Here is a 21,676-nt window from a genome sequence, read left to right as displayed (position 1 = left end):
ACTCCATATGCCACTGGCAGGGAGGAAAGAAAAAAAAAAAAACAGTAAGCCAGAATATGTTACAAACCAAAACAGGTTGATCACTTACTAAAATGGAAGATTTTCAAAGGAACCACGTCCAAACAAAAAACTCAGAGAGATCAGATTTAAGGTTAGTAGAGGCAGGAGCTAAGGGAAGGGGGAATTGGAAGAAAGGTGTCAAAAGTACAGACCTCCTGTTATAAGATAAATAAGTAGCTGGGATATAATGTACAGCATGATAAACATAATTACCACTCTTTTTTTTTTTGTCTTTTAGGGTAGCATCTGTGGCATATGGAAGTCCCCAGGATAGGAGTCAAATTGGAGCCGCAGCTGAGGCCTATGCCACAGCCACAGCCATACCAGATCCAAGCTGCATCTGCAACCTATGCCATAGCTTGGGGTAACTCCAGACCCTTAACCCATTGAGCAAGGCCAGGGATCGAACCCACATCCTCACGGATACTAGTCAGGTTCTTAACTCACTGAGTCACAGCAGGAACTCCTAATTACCACTCTCATATATAGTGTCCATATATATATATGTTATACATTAAAGTTCTTATAAGAATAAATCCTAAGAGTTCCCGTCACAAGGAAAAATTTTTTTTTTATTTCTTTAATTTTGTCCATATGCGATGATGGATGTTCACTTAAGTTATTGTGGTCATAATTTCATGATGTATGTAAGTCAAATCACGATGCTGAACACCATAAACTTATAGAGTGCTATGTGTCAATTACATCTCAATACACTTGGAAGAAAAAAATAAAGCAATTGTAACACAGAAAATAAATAAACATAGAACTACCATACGCCCCAGCAATCCTATTCCTGGACATATATCCAGATAAAATTTTCATTCAAAAAGATGCATGCAGGAAGTTCCCTTCGTGGCTCAGCAGTTAACAATCCTGACTAGGATCCATGAGGATTCGGGTTCAATCCCTCGTCTCAACTGGTTAGGGATCCGGCATTGCCATGAGCTGTGGTGCACGTCACAGACGAGGCTCAGAACCCACGTTGTTGTGGCTATGGCGTAGGCCAGCCGCTGTAGCTCTGATTTGACCCCTGGCCTGAGAACTTCCACATGCCACGGGTGTGGCCCTAAAAAGCAGAAAAAAAAAAAAAAAAAAAAAAAAAAAAGATACATGCACCCCCATGTTCATTGCAGCACTATTCACAATAGCCAAGACATGGAAATAACCTCAATGTCCATCAACAGATGAATGGATTAAGAAGACACAGTTTATGTACACAACGGAATACTACTCAGCCATAAAAAGAACAAAATAATGGCATGTGCAGCAAAATGGATGAAACTAGAGATTCTCATACTAAGTGAGGTAAGTCAGAAAGAGAAAGACAAATACCATATGATATCACTTATATGTGGAATCTAAAATACAGCACAAGGGAAGCTACCCACATAACAGAAGCAAACTCATGGACACAGAGAATGGACCTGCGGTTGCCAAGGCGGAAGAGGGAGGGAGTGGGATGGACTGGGAGTTTGGGGTTAGTACATGCAAACTATGGCATTTGGAGTGGATAAGCAATACGGTCCTGCTGTACAGCACAGGGAACTCTATCCAATCACTTGTGATGGACCACGATGGAAGAGAGTATGAAAAAAAGAATGTGTACATGTATAACGGGGTCACTGCTACACAACAGAAACTGCCAGAACAATGTAAAGCAACTATAATAATATTAAAATTTTTTAAAAACATTCTTTATATACAAAATAAATAAATAAATAAATAAATAATAAAAGGAGACATGTCATGTAATGCTGGACATGTGCAAGAATCCGTCTAAAACAGCATAGTTGCACTCTCTTATAGTTCGCCTTGTTGCGATTCCCAGTGAGAAATCTTCTCCCCAGTCATGCCTGCTGCATCTATTCAGTTTTAACTTCCTGTGATTCAGAAAGGCGCATGGGATCCAAGGTCATAGCCTGGAGCCCCCTCAGAAAATGAACACACTGTGGTTTACGGATGGTCCATTCCAGAGGTACAGGGCACCTGGGGGCAGGTATAGAACTTGACATGGCTGGTCAGTCCTGGGAGGGCAGTGTCCTGGGTGGCTCGTGAAGAATAACGAGTAGCGAGGGGGACCTTCTATTCTGGGAAGATGGGTGAGGTAGACTTTTGAGGAACACATATCAAGGGTTAGGAGAGGAGTCTGGACAGTGGTCAACTTACCCTAGACGAGGAGCCGCGGGTAAGTTCTGAGAAGTTCAACCTCTCCGGCCACTTCCACTTTTTGGAGGTCAACAGTTATCCTCCTGAGAAGGCGTACAAATGAAGCCAAATATTCTTGCAGCTGCCCTGATCACCTGTCATGAAAAACAAGAGGGTGGCATGGGCTTGAAGAGCACAGAAGCGCTTCAGTTTCAGCTTGCGCTGCTAGAATACAAAAGCAGAGGCCAGGTGACTTAAAAACAGCAGACATTTATTCCTCACAGCTCTGCAGCCTGAGAAGTCCCAAGTCAAGGTGATGATAGATTTGGTTTCTGATGTGGGTGCACTTCCTAGTTTGCAGGCTGTATTCTCACAGGGTGGAGAGACAGCAAGCTCTCTGGTCTCTTCGGCACTAATTCCATCATGAAGCCCCATCCTCACGGCTGTCTAAACCCAACTACCTCCCAAGACCCCATCTTCAAACACCATCACCCCGGGGTGGGGGTAAGGCTTCACCCTTCAGATTTGGGTGGAGTACATAAGTCAATCTAGAGCAGGTGGGCAGAAGAACAGCCTTTCCAAAGACGTCCGTGTCCTTATCCCGAGAAGCTGCAAATATGTTACCTTACAGAGCAAGAGGGGCTTTGCTGGCAAGGTTAAATTTAAGGACGCTGAGCTGGGGAGATTATTCTGGATTATTGGGGTGAGCCCAGTTTATCTGTGTGCATCTTGAAAAGTTGAGAACCTTTCCTGGTTCTCAGTCAGAAAATTCAACGTGGCTACAGAAGAGTAGTTGCAGACGTGAAACATTGCCAGCTTTTGAGTTAAAGGAAGGAGACCATGACCCAAGGAATATAGAGAGACGGGAGAAGCTAGAAAAGGCAAGTAAACAGACTGCGCGATGGAACTTCCAGAAGAGAACATATCCCCAATGATATCTTTGTGTTTGTTTTCGTTTGTTGTTTCGGCAGCCCCTTTGACATGCCAGGGATGAACCTGCACCACAGCTGGGACCAGACTCAGCAGTGACAACGCCAGATCCTTAATCCTCTGAGCCACGAGGGGAACCACACCCCCGCCACGACACCTTGATTTTTAACCTGGTAAGTGAGATCATGGTGGATTTCTAACCCACATAACTGCAATAAACCAAATTTGTGTTCTGCTCTGTTTTGCTTTTCGCTTTTTAGGGCCACACTCAAGGCATATGGAGATTCCCAGGCTAGGGGGCAAATTGGAGGTATAGCTGCCGGCCTACACCACAGCCACAGCCATGCAGGATCCAAGCCATGTCTTTGACCTACACCACAGCTCACAGCAACAAGGGATCCTTAACCCACTGAGCGAGGCCAGGGATCGAACCCACCTCCTCATGGATACTAACTGGGTTCATTACCACTGAGCCACAGCTCCCAAATGTGTGTTGTTTTAAGCCACTAAAGTTGTGGTAAATTGCTCCATCAGCAATAGAATAAAAATACAAGAGAATTTATGGGAGTCCAGAGTCTTAATATTTCAAGAGAATTTTGGGGGCTCCAGGAACTCATCCAACCCCATTCACCCAGAGCTGTTTTTAAAGGCCTTGTATTTTGGTGGGTGGGGACACGGAAATGGAAAGAGTGGTTTGTTTTAACGCTGATGTCATGATAAGGCATTATTCCTGCTAACATGGCCAGGATCCGGGAATTTAACACAGGAGCTTGGCCAGGGAAGGAAAGCAGCTACGATTCAGGAACTCCTTGCTAGGAAGGGACTAAAGAATTTATCCTTACACTTATACCCAAACCTTCAGAGGAGAGTGTGTAGAGACCCCCTTCCAGGCTCCCCTAACATGAATAGCTGGACCTTGGCAACTGGGGAGAGTTGATGGGGGTTGAAAATGAAAGACAATCTATTCTCCTGTGGAGACTACAGTGACACTGGGCAGACCAGCCACAAACACCAGAGAAATCTGAATTCAATTTAAATTCCCAGTTTGGCTCATGACAGTCAGCATTTCTCAAGTGCTTCTTAGTCAGGTACATAGTTAGTTTGAAAAGTATCCATTAGGGGAGTTCCTGTTGGGGCTCAGCCAGTAACAAACCTGACTAGTATCTACAAGGATGAGGGTTAGATCCTGGCCTCATTCAGTGGGTTAAGGATCTGGAGTTGCCATGAGCTGTGGTGTAGGTCGAAGACTCAGCTCGGATCCAGCATTTCGGGGCTATGGTGTAGGCTGGCAGCTACAGCTCCATTTCGACCCCTGGCCTGGGAACTTCCATATGGTGCACGTGCGGTCCTAAAAAAAAAAGTATCCATTAATATCCTTTGCCCATTTTTACCAGGTTATAGTCCTTACTGAGTTTAAGAGTTCTGTTCACGTATTCTTTGTTGGAGAACTTTAGACGTTTTAATAGATGTGCAGTGCTATTTCACTGTAATTTTCAATTGCATTTCTCCAATGATTAATGATGTTGATTATCTTGTATGTGCTTATTTACCATATACACATTTTGGTAAAATTTGTCAATTCCTATGTATCCTCTGTGTGTGTGTGTGTGTGTGTGTGTGTGTGTGTGTGTGTGTTATTTACTTTCATTTTTGTGGAGTATTTTGAAATCTAATTCTTTTGTTTTTACCTGATTGAAGCACTCAATGAAAAAAAAGTTTCCACCCTAAGAAAAGTTTTCTTCTATATTTTCATCTAGAAATTTTACAATTCTAGCTTTTATGCTTAGGTGATTGACACATTTTACATTAATTAATTGTACAGTGTTAATTTAGGGTTGAGTATTTTTTTATGTGAATATTTATTGTTCCAACTCTATTTGTTAGCAAGACTATCATTTCCCTCAATGAATTATCTTGTCATTTTTGTTGCATCATAGAGGCAGGGGTGGGGAATGGACTCTCTACTCTGTTCATTGATCTATGTATAAACTTTCTCACTATCATATGTATTTTTTCAATATAACCTAATCATGGGATTATTAAAACTGCTAGTGTAGGTCTCCCATCATTTTCTAAATGTGTTCATCATCCAGGACCAGATGGCTTCACAGGCGAATTCTACCCAACATTTAGAGAAGAGCTAACACCTATCCTGAAACTACTTCAAACAATTGCAGAGGAAGGGATACTCCCAAACTCATTCTATGAGGCCACCATCACCCTAATACCAAAACCAGACAAAGATTCCACAAAAAAAGAAAACTACAGGCCTATTTCACTGATGAACATTGATGCAAAAATTCTCAACAAAATACTAGCAAACCGCATCCAACAATACATTAAAAGGATTGTACATCATGATCAAGTGGGATTTATCCCAGGGATGCAAGGGTTCTTCAATATCCACAAATCCATCAGTGTGATACACCACATTAACAAACTGAAGAATAAAAACCATATGATCCTCTTAATAGATGTGGAAAAAGCCTTTGAAAAATCCAACACCCATTTCTGATAAAAACTCTTCAGAAAGTGGGCAGAGAGGGAACCTACCTCAACATGATAAAAGCCATGTACGACAAACCCACAGCGAACATCATTCTCAATGGTGAAAAGATGAAAGAATTCCCGCTGAGATCAGGAACAAGACAAGGATGTCCGCTCTCACCACTACTCTTCAACATAGTTCTGGAAGTCCTAGCCACAGCAATCAGAGAAGTAAAAGAGATAAAAGGAATCCAGATTGGAAAGGAAGAAGTAAAACTATCCCTATTTGCAGATGACATGATACTATACCTAGAGAATCCTAAAGACTCTACCAGAAAACTATTAGAGCTTATCCACGAATTTGACAAAGTCACAAGATACAAAATTAATACACAGAAATCAACGGCATTTCCATACATTAACAATGAAAGATCATAAAGAGAAATTAGGGAAGCAATCCCATTTACCATCACATCCAAAAGAATAAAATACCTAGGAGTAAACCTACCTAAAGAAACAAAAGACCTGTACTCTGAAAACTACAAGCCACTGATGAAAGAAATCAAAGATGACACAAATAGATGGAAAGATAAACCATGCTTGTGGATTGGAAGAGTTAATATTATCAAAATTACTATACTACCTAAAGCAATCTACAGATTCAATGCAATCCCTATCAAATTACCAAGGACATTTTTCACAGAACTCAAACAAAATATTTTAAAGTTTGTTTGGAAGCACCAAAGACCCAGAATAGCCAAAGACATCCTGAAAAACAAAAACGGAGCTGGAGGAATCAGACTCCCAGACTTCAGACTATACTACAAAGCAACAATCATCAAAACCACATGCTACTGGCACAAAGACAGAAATATAGATCAATGGAACATGATAGAAAGCCCAGAATTAAACCCACGCACCTACTGTCAACTAATCTATGACAAAGGAGACAAGAATATACAATGGAGAAAAGCCAGCCTCTTCAACAAGTGGTGCTGGGAAAACTGGACAGCCGCATGGAAAAGAATGAAATTAGAACACTCCCTAACACCATACACAAAAATAAACTCCAAATGGATTAAAGACATAGATATAAGACCAGACACTATAAAACTCTTAGAGGAAAACATAGGCCAAACACTCTCTGACATAAACAACAGCAACAACTTCTCAGATCCACCTATCAGAGTATTGACAATAAAAACAAAAATAAACAAATGGGATCTAATCAAACTTAAGTTTCTGCACAGCAAAGGAAACCCTAAACAACACGAAAAGACAACCCACAGAATGGGAGAAAATCTTTGCAAATGAATCGACTGACAAGGGATTAATCTCCAAAATTTATAAACACCTTCTGCAGCTCAATACCAAAAAAACAAACAACCCCATCAAAAAATGGGCAGAAGATCTTAACAGACAGTTCTCCAAAGAAGACATACAGATGGCCGAGAAACACATGAAAAGATGTTCAGCGTCACTCATTATTAGAGACATGCAAATCAAAACCACGATGAGGTACCACCTTACACCAGCCAGAATGGCCATCATCAAAAAGTCTCCAAACAGTAAGTGCTGGAGAGGGTGTGGAGAAAAAGGAATCCTAGTACACTGTTGGTGGGATTGTCAATTGATGCAACCACTGTGGAAAACAGTACGGCGATTCCTCAGAAAACTAAACATAGAACTACCATTTGATCCAGCAATCCCACTCCTGGGCATCTATCCAGAGAAAACCATGACTCACAAAGGCACATGTACTCCAATGTTCACTGCAGCACTATTTACAATAGCCAAAACATGGAAACAACCTAAATGTCCATCGACAGAGGAGTGGATCAAGAAGACATGGTACATATACACAATGGAATATTACTCAGCCATTAAAAAGAATGAAATACCGGCATTTTTAGCAACATGGATGGACCCAGAAACTATCATGCTAAGTGAAGTCAGCCATACAATGAGACACCAACATCAAATGCTTTCACTGACATGTGGAATCTGAAAAAAGGACAGACGGAACTTCTTTGCAGAACAGATGCTGATTCACAGACACTGAAAAACTTATGGTCTCCGGAGGAGACAGTTTGGGGGATGGGGGGATGTGCTTGGGCTGAGGGATGGAAATCCTGTGAAATCAGATTGTTATGATCATTATACAACTACAGATGTGATAAATTCATTTGAGTAATTTAAAATAAATAAATAAATGAAAAAAAAAATGCCCTTTAGAAAAACAAAGTCTATTCAGCAAGCATTGCTGGGAAACCTGGACAGCTGCATGCAAAGCAATGAAACTAGAACACACCCTCACACCATGCACAAAAATAAACTCAAAATGGCTGAAAGACTTAAATATACGACAGGACACCATCAAACTCCTAGAAGAAAACATAGGCAAAACACTCTCTGACATCAACATCATGAATATTTTCTCAGGTCAGTCTCCCAAAGCAATCGAAATTAGAGCAAAAATAAACCCATGGGACCTCATCAAACTGAAAAGCTTTTGCACAGCAAAGGAAACCAAAAAGAAAACAAAAAGACAACTTACAGAATGGGAGAAAATAGTTTCAAATGATGCAACCGACAAGGGCTTAATCTCTAGAATATATAAGCAACTTATACAACTCAACAGCAAAAAAGCCAATCAATCAATGGAAAAATGGGCAAAAGACCTGAATAGACATTTCTCCAAAGAAGATATACAGATGGCCAACAAACACATGAAAAAATGCTCAACATCGCTGATTATAAGAGAAATGCAAATCAAAACTACCATGAGATATCACCTCACACCAGTCAGAATGGCCATCATTAATAAATCCACAAATAACAAGTGCTGGAGGGGCTATGGAGAAAAGGGAACCCTCCTGCACTGTTGGTGGGAATGTAAACTGGTACAGCCACTATGGAGACCAGTTTGGAGATAACCTTAGAAATCTATACATAGAACTTCCATATGACCCCGCAATCCCACTCTTGGGCATCTATCCGGACAAAACTCTCCTTAAAAGAGACACGTGCACCCGCATGTTCGTTGCAGCACTAGTCACAATAGCCAGGACATGGAAACAACCCAAATGTCCATCGACAGATGATTGGATTCGGAAGAGGTGGTATATATACACAATGGAATACTACTCAGCCATAAAAAAGAATGACATCATGCCACTTGCAGCAACATGGATGGAACTAGAGAATCTCATACTGAGTGAAATGAGCCAGAAAGACAAAGACAAATACCATATGATATCACTTATAACTGGAATCTAATATCCAGCACAAATGAACATCTCCTCAGAAAAGAAAATCATGGACTTGGAGAAGAGACTTGTGGCTGCCTGATGGGAGGGGGAGGGAGTGGAAGGGATCGGGAGCTTGGGCTTATCAGACACAACTTAGAATAGATTTACAAGGAGATCCTGCTGAATAGCATTGAGAACTTTGTCTAGATACTCATGTTGCAACAGAACAAAGGATGGGGGAAAAAATGTAATTGTAATGTATACATGTAAGGATAACTTGATCCCCTTGCTGTACAGTGGGAAAATAAAAAAAATTATTAAAAAAAAAAAGTTAAATATAAAATTATATGATCTAGCAAAAAAAAAAAAAAAAATGTCCTTTAAAGGTTTTAATCTATTGTCTGTCAAGCTAAAATTTCATATGTCTGTTATTGATTTTTGTGAATGGCTCGAGGTAAGGGATTCAAATTTTACTTTTCTTCATCTTAATAATCAATCCCCCAATACTGTTTTTCAAGTAATTCATGCATAAATTCACAAATGACCTGTAATGCCACCTTTAATATACATTAATTTTTCTAGTATGCATGATTAAATGTGAATTAGTACTTTCTTCCTAAAAATAAATAAATAAATGTCTTAATCAAAGTATTCACATTATCATGTAAATATTAACATAACCTCATAAGTTTCCTCAAAAATTCATGGTAGGGTTTTCATTACTATTATATTAAAATATGAACCTTTTGTGGAATTTGCCAATCAATGATAGCATACATTCCAATTTATTTAAATCGACTTGGTTTCTTGCAACAAAATTTTGTAGGTACATGGATATAGGTCTTGCACATATTCTTGCTAAAATGCCCACTAACTGTTTTGTGGTTTGGATAATATTTTTGTTTTTTGGTTTTTTTTTTTTGAGGCTGTACCCATGGCATAGAGAAGGTCCAGGGCCAGGAACTGAATCTGAACCCCAGCTGGATCATTTAACCCACTGCTCAGGGATCAAACCTGCACCTCCACAGCAACCCAAGCTGCTGTAGTTGGATTCTTAACCCGCTGAGCCACAGTGGGAACTTAAATATTTTTATTCTCTTTGATCTTTAAAATTTCATTACTTTTTTTATGTTAGACATTTTATTAAGTATGCAGTGGTATCTTTTTCTTTTTTTAGCTTTTTAGGGCCGCACTTTCTGCATATGGAGGTTCCCAGGCTAGGGGGTCAAAGCAGAGCTGTAGCTGCTGGCCTACACCACAGTCACAGCAATGCCAGATCTGAGCCTCATCTGCAACATACACCACAGTTCATGGCAATGCCAGATCCTTACTTAAACAACTGAGCAAGGCCAGGGACTGAATTTGCATTTTTATGGATACTAGTCAGATTCATTTCCTCAGTGCCTCAACCTAAACTTCCCTCTTTGTGCTTTTAATTTGCATTTCTCCAAGGACGAATTAGTTAAGCCCTTTTTACATGCTTATTTACCGTATGCAGAATTTCTTTTGTAAAGTAGATGTTCAATCTTTTTGCCAATTTTGGAATTGGTTACCCATTTTCTTGTTGAAATTTCAGAGTTCTTTATGTATTCAAGATATAGTTCTTTAATAGCTATGTGATCTTCCTGTAATCTGTGGCTTGCCCTTTTTGTTTTTAATTGTAACACCCCCTTTTATTTTTATTTATTTATTTATTTATTTCGCCATGCCTGTGACATGCAGAAGTTCACAGGCCAAATCTCAAACCTAAGCCACAGCAGTGAAAAGTTCTTAACCAGCAGACAACATCTAGTCCTTAACAGGGAACTCCTAAAAGCAAGTTCTTTTTTTTTTTTAAATGGCCACAGGGATTGAATCTGAGCCACAGCAGCTGCTGGAACACTCAATCTTTTAACCCATTGGGCTGGCAGGGGATCGAACCGTGCCTCCACTACAGTCAGATTCTTAACTCACTGCATCATAGCAGGAACTCCTGCAGCTTGCCTTTTGTTCGTTTAACAGTGTCTTTCAAATAGCGTAATTTAAAATTTAATGAAGTCCAATGTTTCAAAGAGATCTTTGGGATTTTTTTTTTTTTTTTTGGCTTTGGTGCCTGTGGCTCAGGGTGAAAGGCTAGGATCAAGGTGCAAACCTGAACTACAGTCATCGCAAGACTCAACTGTGAGACGGTATGCCTCCCAGCTAACGTACCTGGCTCTTGGCAGATTTCAGTGTTTTGCCTGGAGACCCTCTTCGCCTGCCTCACAGCGCGGCAGCTGGCTTCCCCTAGAACAAGAGAGCTAGCGGGGGTCAAACGTTTGCCCAAGAAGGTAGATGCAGTCTTTAGCACCTAATCACAGCAAATGGCATCCCATTACTCTGAGACATTTTACGCCTCAGGACTGCGTCATTAAATCCAGTGCACACTTACATGGAAGAGTATACACATACGCATGCGCACCAAGAGGCAGGAAAAGATGGAGGATATCTTAGAAGCTGTTTACTGCAGTTAGGCCCCTGGCACCTAAAATTCACAATTCTTCCAAAGACAAAATAGTCTCATCCCCTCCCAAGGTCTCCCAAACTCTCGTCTCATTAAAGGAGCTCAGAAATCCAGAATCTTATCATCTAGATCAGGCCCAGGTATGGAGGAAGCATCTCTGGGGGAGTTCCTTTTTGTTGTTCTTATGGCCACACCTGCATTATATGAAAGTCCTCAGGGTGGGAGTCATTCGGAGCTGCAGCTGCTGGCCTATGCCACAGCCACGGCAACACTGGATCTGAGCAGTATCTGCAGCCGCCGCAGCATGCGGCAAAGCCATTTCCTTGAGCCACTGAGCAGGCCAGGGATTGAACCTGCACCCTCATAGAGATGTCAGGTCTTTAACGCATTGAGCCACAAGGGGAGCTCCTGGTGCAGTTCCTTTTGCAAATCACTAGAATCATCCCATTTCATGGAGGGGAGCAGAGATCCCAACTACCTGTAGAGCCCTGCATCAGGTCCTGGGAAGGCTCTGGCTAAGTCCTGTGGAAGGTCCCACAAATATCTAATGCCAGTTAGGAAGCTCCCAGGTCCTAGACGAGGCCAATTTTATGCAACATTAATGGCTTCATCTCCATCCTAAGAACGTCCAGGACCTTTCAGACCCTCATTGGAAGATCATGCACAGGTCAATGATCAATGCTCAGGGCTCCCACCCCAAACCACAGGGTTGGCCACGCCCAAGGTATTACCAAAGCCAATCCATGCCTCATTGTAGGATGAGGAGAGAAACAGGCTTCCAAAGTCTTCGAGGCCTCAACTAGCTCATCTGGTCTGCACTACAGCTTGTTGACTTTCTAAAAGGTCTCAGATCTCCTTGACCCCTGGAGACCGTGTGTGCAAGAGTCATAAGAGAGCACAAGTCAAGGAAGGAAATGTGCAGATTGAATCAAGGACTTCATGAGAGGGCAATTACAGGTCAGGAAGAAGCCGCCATGCCTTCAGACTCTGGATACACATTGGTCTATAATCGGAACATCAGCTTCTTCCCAGTCCTGGGAAGGCCCAAGGCCAAGCAGTCACTTGGCCAGAGGACAGTCAGGTCAGGCACTGGTGCCCCTGTTCTCCTCCAGGGCTCTCTTCTGTGACCCCAGGCCATAACCATTCCCCAAGCCCTTCTCTGTACACAGCAGGAGATCACTCACTTCGGAATTAAATCCACTGCATCAGGCACACTTCTGGAACCCTCAAAGTCCCCAGGATATTTTGGAGATAGGGTTTGGCAGGTTGGGCCTTGACTAGCTCATCTAATTTACCATGATGACTCCTGAACTCCCAAAGTGAGTGCTTCCGGCCTCAAGCTATATAGTCCCCCAAAGGCCCTCTGAGAACAGGAGACCAAGAAGAGGGATACTGGGCCATTGGGATTCAGAGGAAAACCAGGTCCGAGGCAACACAGGAAGCTCTCTCCATGCCCTGCTCCACAGACCTGACGATTACCCCATGAGCCACAGACCTGTCCCTGCTTTGGACCAGGAGTCAGGCTTATAGGCTCACCAGAGAAAAAGTGTCAAGCTTCCAATGGCATCCATGAGGCATGACTCTATTCTTTAAACTGCACCCACATTTCAAGACCATCTCCCTTATGTGGCTAAGACCTCGTGGAATTTAGGTGTCAAACGTAACAGTTAACCCTCCAAACAGGCCAGAGATTCTCCCCATCTCCCGATCCCAGACGGCTCATGGGTTCCACAATCTTGAGAGATTCACAAGATCCAAATTTCCTTTCCCCAGAGCAGGCTGGATCTGGCACCCACTCTAGCTTGAGGTTTTATACTCTCAGAGGGGTAAAGACACGGAACATACTTGAGAATGAGGGGGGAAAAAGAGCCGAAGTGTGACTTGCTGGTGAAGAAGAATTCAAGAGGTAGAGCAAAGAGGCAGAGAGGAGATTAACTTGGTTATTCTTTTATTCTATTGTACTGATGAGTGAACATCCTAAATGCACTACTCTGTGAAATGACACAAAACAAAGCAAATGCCCAAAGGCTGATAAGAATTCAGGTGCTTAGTGAGCTCCGACAGCTGGAGGAGGAATGGTGGGATTAGCAAGAATGGTGTGTTTGCAATGACTAGTGGGCCTGGGAGTCTTAAGGTATTTGGGGATGATGGGCTTGGGGATTGTTTTATGAGCCTGGAGACTAGGACAACGCACCAGCTGGGTGAGGTGGGGTGAAATGCAAGAGGCTCTCGTTTATGTAGTTTCACTGACACAGACCAGGTAGAGAGGGCAGTAGGAGCCAGTCCTGGACAAGTGATTGAACTCAATGCTTTTGGGCAAATGGGGCTTCCTCGTGGGGCAGGAATTCAGAAAAGCAGCAACTTGTGTTTGTTTTGAAATCTACCTACAAAGTAGAGTTCAAAGTACAGCTAAGTCAGTCCCCAACTGCTCTCCATTAGGACAGTTTACCCCAATCAGAGAAGAGAAGCAAGGAGTTCCCACCATGGCACAGTGAGTTAAGAATCCAACTGCAGCAGCTCAGGCCACTGCAGAGATGCAGGTGTGATCTTTGGCCCGGTGCAGTGGGTTAAAGGATTCCATATTGCTGCAGCTGCAGTAATATATACCAGCTGCGACTCTATTCAGTCCCTGGCCCCAAACCTTCCATATGCCATGGGTGCAGCCAAAAAATTAAAAGATAGAGAAGAGACTATTTGAGAAGAGGAAACAGAATCTTAGTCAATCCACGGAGCCAAGAGATGGAAACGTGTTGAAAGGGAGGTGGCAGGGAACAGGGAAAAAAAACAGATCATGCAGACAACAGCAATGGAATCAGAAAGGGGGGTACGGGGAACATGGTAAAGGAATTGGGAACAGTGATGGGCACTTGGGAGGGGCGTGCAGAGTCTGTGAGGGAAGGCAGGGAGGGAGAAGAGAAGCAGAGAGCAAGGCACACGGAGGAGCCGTAGGCAACATGGAGAGGAAATAAGCCATGGTCCTGGAGCTGCAGGGTCAGCTTTGGGGGCTGCTCCTGGTGCAAGTTCATGCCACCTGTCATCAACCATGAAGCTCAGTTTTGCTATAAAAGCAGCACCTGCCAGGAATCCATATGGCAAGTATTGAGATTCAGGTAACTTGAAATACAGATAACTTTGAGGGAACACACGGTACAACATTAGAACCAGAACAATGAGTCCAGACAGCCTGTAAAAGAACACAGTGTGGGTCACAGGGCTCCGTTCCAGAAGCTCAGGGCCCACTGAGGCAGGTAAAGAATCCTCAAGGACCTCCCACTGTAGAGCACAGCAGAAGACCTTATGTGAGAGACAATGTGTGACCAGACCCACATAGGGAACCAGTTAGAGGGATTCAGGCAGGACAATGAGCCTGGCATGTGTCACGTAGCCCACATGAAGAAACCTTTGCTGGGGATTCCTGCCTCAAGGCTGGTCTCACGCAGAATCAGTGATGTAGCTAATGAGAAGACAGCAAATGTCCTCACGAAGCTTCTGATCGTCTGTGACAGAGAAGGCATGAAATGGGACAGAAAAGTTTCTGTGTGATGCGGGGGGTGGGGGTGAGGGGGTGAGTCTTGGAGGCCTGAGTCCCACCTGGCTCCCTCAACCACAGGAGAAGGGGATAAGGTGTGTGTATGGAAAGGGGGGTGGGTTTACAAGTAGGAGGAAGCATTGAAGACTATACCTTCCTGATGATGAACGCATGAAAGAGCGAGTCAGGGACCCCGCTGACACCCCCACCCACACCGTGTCCAGAAAATGGGAAAGACACACAGATCCTAGACGCTTGCAACAAGTTTCCACAAGGCATCAAAGAGAATGCAGCCAAACTCAAACTAAGATCAAATCCAGGACATGCTCTTCCCACCTTGGACGCCTCCAGGCAGGACCTTCCTCTCCGCCCACCCCACCCCCCTCTAGGTCAAGTGCCCCAGCTTTACCTCACCTGCCCGGCTTTACCTCTGGTCCTCAGCTTTGCGCCACAGGCCCAGCCTCACCCCAACTTTACTTCACGTGCCCAGCCAAAAGCAGGACCCTCACCCGCAGCCCAGCTCCCCGCTTTACCTCGCAGGAACCCTGCTTTATGGCCCTTTCCCAGTCTGGCTCACAGCAGTTTCCCAGTCTTTACGTCACCTGACCCTGCTTTACGGCACTTTTCCGGGCTTCGTTTACATCCGGTTCACAAATTGAATGTCACCTGGCCCTGCTTTCTGTGGGCTCCCCAGGCTCTATGACACGTGATTCGGTTTTATGTTACCGTCCCCAGACTTTTTGTCACGTGATCCTTCTTTACCTCATCCTGCTTTAGGTCCAACCTTGCTTTAAGTTAGTGCCCCCACGTTTTTCTTTTCTTTTTTTAAAGCTTCATTGAAGTATAGTTGATTCACAACGTCGTGCCACCTCAGGCCTTTTTTACGTCAGTCACCTGCTTGGCCTTACCTCAGGTTTGCAGGCCTTTCATCATGCGATCTGGTTTTAACATCAGGTCCTTAAATAGGGAGAAACCTAATCTGACTTCATATTTATTACATGTCATCTTTCGCTTTAACTTTTTATGACAAGTTAATCACTAAAGGGATGTTGCCTGTAGCCTAAAATATATACGCTGGCCCATCTGCAGGAACCTGCCCACCCCATGCCTGAATGTCAAACTAAAATACCTTTTTTCAGCTCACAGGAAACATTCTGAGCCAGCCCACCTGTGTTTGGGAGTCTGGCCGAAATGAAGACAACTTCGCAAAACTCATGGTATTTTTTATTTTACTTCCTCAACTCCCTTTTTCTTTGTTCTCTAAAAGAAACTAATGGAGTTCCCTTCGTGGCCCAGAGGTAAGGATCTGGCATTGCTGTGGCTGTGGTGTAGGCCGGCAGCTGTAGCTGGGATTCTACCCCTAGCCTGGGAACTTTCATATGCTGCAGATGTGGCAAAGAAAGAAAGAAGGAAGGAAGGAAAAGGGGGGAGGAAGGCAAAGAAAGGAAGGAAGAAAGAAAGAGAGAGAAAGAAACTATTGTCCAAACCCCAGTAAGACGGTTCTCTAGGACACTGGTCCATCATCTTCTTCAACTCCCACTTTCTGAATAAAGTCATTATTCCTTACCCCAACACCTGAACTCCGAATTTATCAGCCTGTCAGCAAGTAGAACACGTTTGAACCGGGTACCAAGCCTATGACTAAGAAACAGATGATAGTGTGTGGCCATAATATATGTTAGGATCAGAAGACAGATGATTCTTTCTGAATTGTGCGCTCAACTATTCCACAACCTTGCAATTAGAATTGTTTTGTGAGGAGTTCCTTTGTGGCTCAGTGGGTTATGAACCCGACTAGTATCCATGAAGATGTTGGGTTCGATCCCTGGCCTCACTCAATGGGTTAAGGATCTGGCGTTGCCGTGTGCTGTGGTGTAGGTTGCAGATGCGGCTCAGATCCCATGGTGCTGTGACTGTGGCGTAGGTCAGCGGCTGAAGTTCCAGTTCAACCCCTAGCCTGGGGCTTACATACAGAGGTGCAACTCTAAAAAGAAAAAAGAAAAAAAAAAAAAGAATTGTTCTGTGAAAGAACAGGGAAAAATATGAAATTCCAGGAGTAACAGGAGTCAGAGGGGAGCTGCCTTATGGGGCAGCAGTCTAAAAGGAAACCCGGGGAAAACCTGTTCTACAGGAGGGAGAGGGAGAAAAGAATAGTGGAAACATGTTATTTCAAGATTGAAACATCTCCCCCCAGCATATCAGCCTCTCCCACCAGCAGAGCAGGCTGTACCAGCTGTTCTGACCACCCTCATGCTGCCACCTGCTGTTTCCCCTACATATGGGCCTCAAGCAGAAGTTTCTATGTTAACACCCAGGGCACAGAGACCTGGTTTGGCATCACCATCTATGACCTGACGGGGCACTCAATTTGGACCAAGAGCAATTTCGGAGCTGCACATTTTCCTTGTGCTGATGTCCCATAGGAGGCCTTAATGCAAACGGCTAACCAGCTGAGTTTCTGTGGATGCACAATCCAGTCTCAACTTCCGACTTGCTTAACTGGAAATACCATAACCTTGCTTCCTGAGAAGACCCCCTCTGAATGACTAAACTTTTTACTTCTGTCTTTGCCAACAACCATTCCGTTTGAGCAGATGCTCACATTCCTATGAATACACTGCTTACTGGGGATGAAAGGTGGATGGTCACTGCCAAGACCAGAGAGGAAGCACACTGGCTCCACCTAGTGGATCCAGTGGGTCTCCAGAAGCGAATCTGGCAGTTTCTACTGCAGTGTCTAACGGGGATCCTAATAATGGAAGCATGCCACATCTTGAGCCTTACAGAAAGTGTGCCTGAGTCTGTCTTCAAAAGGGGGTACCTAGGCAAAAGAATTTAAACAAAATTCAAGAGATAGAACAAAAACACCCAGTGAGGATCCAAAAGAGGCTCTAGAAAGAATGTATCAAGCTCATAGGCCCTTCACGGATGCAGAGCCTCAGGCCCCTGGGAATATAAGATGGTAAATATGACCTTCCTTTGGCAAAGTGTCCCAGATATAAGAAAAAATTATAAAAGTTAAATGGTGCATTGAGAATCGTCCCTTCTCTATTTGTAGCTGTTGTTTTTATTTTATTTTATTTTATTTTGATGGCATCCACAGCATGTGGAAGTTCTCAGGCCAGGAATCAAACCCATGCCACAGCAGGGACAACACCTGATTCTCAAGCCACTGACCAACCAGAGAACTGCAGTAGATGTTGCTTTGAAAGCGTTCAACAACAGGGAACCATGCATGACAGGAGAACGAAGATGCGAAACAGAATGCTCCTTTTCCGGCAGCAGCACTGGACTCCCGACTCCCGGAAGGCAAGTAACCGGAAGAGACGTGAGCCACCACTGGGGAGGGAACAATGTGCTTATGTAAGAAGGCAGGGGACTGGAAAAAAGACTGCCCTAGGCTAAAACACAGGAAGGAAAACAATAAACAGAAGCTGGGAGATTCTCGGTATGAAAGAAAGAGAGGAACAAGAACACTCCGATGGGAAATGAAGAGGCCTGTGGGCTCCCTTGGACTTGAGGCATCCAGTTCCAGTTTCCCCACAGGAGCCCCGGGGCAACTATGACAGTGGGGAGCAAGTTGGTTGACTTTCTAATAGATACGCGTGCAACATGTTCTGTGGTAAACACCAAGGTGGCACAGAAAACATCCCCATCCATCGTAGTTACTGGACTCTGGAGAAGTGTAAAATTCTTCGGTCTTAAACTCTAGAATGCCAACTAGAGGACCTCACCTTGAAACACAGTTTCTTACATATGCCAGAGTGTCCAATCCCTCTTTGCGGATGGGACTTCCTTTGTAAATTAAATGCTCAAGTAACATTTTTGCGGGGGGGAGCTTACCTGTGGGAGTCAAGTGGAGGGCGGGGCAGCACGTTGGACCAGAGGGTGAAGACAGAAAGGACGGGGCCGGGGGGGAGCATTAAGGGGGGGGCCAGGCTATGGGGCCTGGGTTCCCTCCCCAGAGTCCCCTCCTTGAGACACCTTGGGCCCTGGAGGCACTGATTTCCTGAGGAGGGGCAGGTTCGGGAAATTTCAACTATAAATTATAAATCCTAAGTATAAACATCATAAATGTATATATAAATCAACTACACTTTCAATAAAAAATAAAAATTTTAAAGAAGCCAATTTGATACAGGCACTGACAGATGATTCACCCTGTAAACAGATGATGTAAACTAACCGTATCAGTAAATGCAGTACCAGTATGTAAATGTATTTCCTTTTCCTTTTTTGAGTTTCCTAGTAACATTTTCTTTTCTCTAGCTTATAAAAATACAATATATAATACATATAACATGCAAGATACTTATTAGTCACATGTTTATGTTAAAAATAAGGATTCTAGACAACAGTAGGCTATTAGAAATTAAGGTGGTTTTTTGTGCTTTTTTTGTTTTGCTTTTTTTAGGGCTGCATCCATGGTATATGGAGGTTCCCAGGCTAGGGGTTGAATCGGAGCTGTAACCGCTGGCTTACACCACAGCCACAGCAACGTGGGATCCAAGCTGCATCTGGGACCTCTTCCTCAGCTCACGGCAACGCCAGATCCTTAACCCACCAAGCGAGCCCAGGGATGGAACCTTCAACCACATGGTTCCTAGTTGGATTCATTTCCGCTGCGCCATGACGGGAACTCCAGGCATTAAGTTTTTGTGGAGACAAAAGTTATGTGATTTTCAATGGCAGGGGAAGCCGTGGAGCCACTAATCTTGAGTTGTTCAAGAGTCAACTGCCTTGTTTTTACCTATAGTGGGTAATTACCTAGTGCAGGGAGAGGAGAAATATACATGTTTATTGTCTCATAAAATTATTTTTGTCTAAAACCTCACCATCCCAGCACCCTCACTAGACTGTCTCAGGGGCTCAGAGCACAAAGCATAACAACACAATAGACGGTCAAAAGGGACATGAAAAGATGCACAACATCACTAATAATTAGAGAAATGCAGAGCAACATTGCAGGGAGGTAACACCTCACACCAGTCAGAATGGGCAAATCATCAAAAAGTCTACAGGAGTTCCCCGGTGGCTCAGCAGGTTAAGGACCCAGTGTTGTCACTACTCTGGCATGGGTTTGATCCTTGGCCCCCAAGGTGGGTGTGGCCAAAACAAACAACAAACAGATGTGTTCCCCCCATGGCTCAGCAGAAACGAATCTGACTGGCATCCATGAGAACGCAGGTTCTATCCCTGGCTTTGCTCAGTGGGTTAAGGATCTTGCCCCTTGCCATGAGCTGTGGTGTAGGTAGCAGAAGCAGCTTGGATCTCACGTTGCTATGGCTGTGGCTTAGGCAAGCAGCTACAGCTCCGATTCTAACGCCAGCCTGGGAACCTCCATATGCCCGGAATGCGGCCCTAAAAAACACAACAAATAAACAAACCAAAATTCCTAAATTTAAATGGGAATCCTGCAGTGGATGTAGCTGGGGGGGGGGGTGTCCAACTACACCGATCCTCGGGGGTTTGCCCTGCTGGGCCCCTCTGGCTGACAGAGGGAAAGGGTGAGAAGCTACAGACCAAGAGAGAGCAAAGTGGGAGCGACACAGATGGGAGAGGGAGAAAAAGGGAAATACCTAAAGAGAGAAAGCTAAAGAACGATTGAGAGAGACAAATGCCTAGAGAAAAAGACACAGACAAAAAGAGCTGACGAGATAAGGACGGAGAGCACACAGATTCAGAGACGGAGAGACAGAGGTGGAGACAGCAAAGAGGCATCCAAACACAGGGGGAGAAAGAGACCCAGAGACAGGGAGTCGCAGGTAGAGGCATTCCGAGCAAAGGAGGAGAATCCAGGGCATGTGCGTCCACACCTGCGCTCCCCCCCACACTAAAATTGTCAGCGAGGACCACCTCATGGCATTCAGGTTAAGAAGATCCATTCCAGTTCCCATTTGGGCGCAGCGGAAACGAATCCCACTAGGAACCCTGAGGTTGCGGTTCCACCCCTGGCCTCGCTTAGTGGATTAAGGATCCGGGATGCAGTGAGCTGTGGTGTAGGTCGCAGACGCTCTGGGATTCCACGTTGCTGTGGCTGTGGTGTAGGGCCGGCAGCTGTAGCTCCGATTCAACCCCTAGCCTGGGAAGCTCCATACGCCGTAAAAAGAAAAAAAAGAAGAAGATCCATCCTGCCCCTGCATTTCTCTTTCCAAGCTAGTATCTCCAGGGGGGGCGGGAACCGGCGGGCTTCGCGCTCTACCCATGCGCAGCCAATGATGGTGAGCTGGGGAGGGAGGGGCATTTTCCTCAACCAACGAGTAATCAGCAGCGTCCCAAAGCCACCCCCCTCAAGCACCCCACAGAGGCGGGTGCTCTGGATCACATAGCTCCGCCCACAGAGTCCTAGCTTCGGAAATGAGGTCAGCTAGGCCTTTTGCCCTGGTCAGCCTACACATGGCCTTCGCAAACTCACCGCTCCGCGCCATGAGCATGTCCACGGCTCGCGCTTCCCTTTTCCCGGAGGACGCCAAGTCGAACACCCAGACACCCACGAATACTTCCTACTTCTGAGAGGCCCGCCTCTCGCCCTAGCAGCTGAGTCCCATAGGCTAGCCGGCCTGCGCACGGCACTCCGATTGGAAAAGGCGACTACCCGCCGAGCACTTTCTCTCTGTTCAGAATCCACTCCACCCTCATCGCCCTGCTTTTCCTGGTGGATAAGGGAGGGTGAAGTTGACTAGATACTGGCACATCTATAGATCCGGTGCGGGTACCTACCGTGACTTAGGCTGAAAACCTCCTCCAGTGAGGAGAGGAATAGGTTCGAACCTTCGATTGGGTCCTGAG

General features: G+C 44.5%; 1 protein-coding gene across 16 annotated transcripts in view; it reads right to left on the bottom strand.

Annotated features, from left to right (window-relative positions):
* Window positions 1–21,636, bottom strand: part of LOC146402199 (uncharacterized) — an 87,227-nt gene extending 65,591 nt beyond the window's left edge. For 11 of the 16 annotated variants that reach the window (XR_014805409.1, XR_014805410.1, XR_014805411.1 and 8 more), the window contains exons 1-2: window positions 21,303–21,636; window positions 2,230–2,363 (exon numbers count right to left, since the gene is read on the bottom strand). The gene's annotated coding sequence lies outside the window, so the exon portion shown is untranslated. Of the gene's footprint in view, window positions 1–2,229; window positions 2,364–11,066; window positions 11,142–21,302 lie in introns of all 16 variants that reach the window. The other 5 variants (XR_014805420.1, XM_084959554.1, XR_014805413.1 and 2 more) reach the window with 3 other exon arrangements.
* Between the last annotated feature and the right edge of the window lie 40 nt (window positions 21,637–21,676).

This window comes from Sus scrofa, chromosome 6 (genome assembly GCF_054392235.1).
Source record: "Sus scrofa isolate SSC_HxYL_T2T_F1_AM1 chromosome 6, Sscrofa_HxYL_maternal_Yorkshire_Landrace_v2.0, whole genome shotgun sequence".
Classification (NCBI taxonomy): Eukaryota; Metazoa; Chordata; class Mammalia; order Artiodactyla; family Suidae; genus Sus; species Sus scrofa.
Note: the sequence above shows the minus strand (reverse complement) of the source record. Positions and strands in the feature narration are given on the sequence as shown.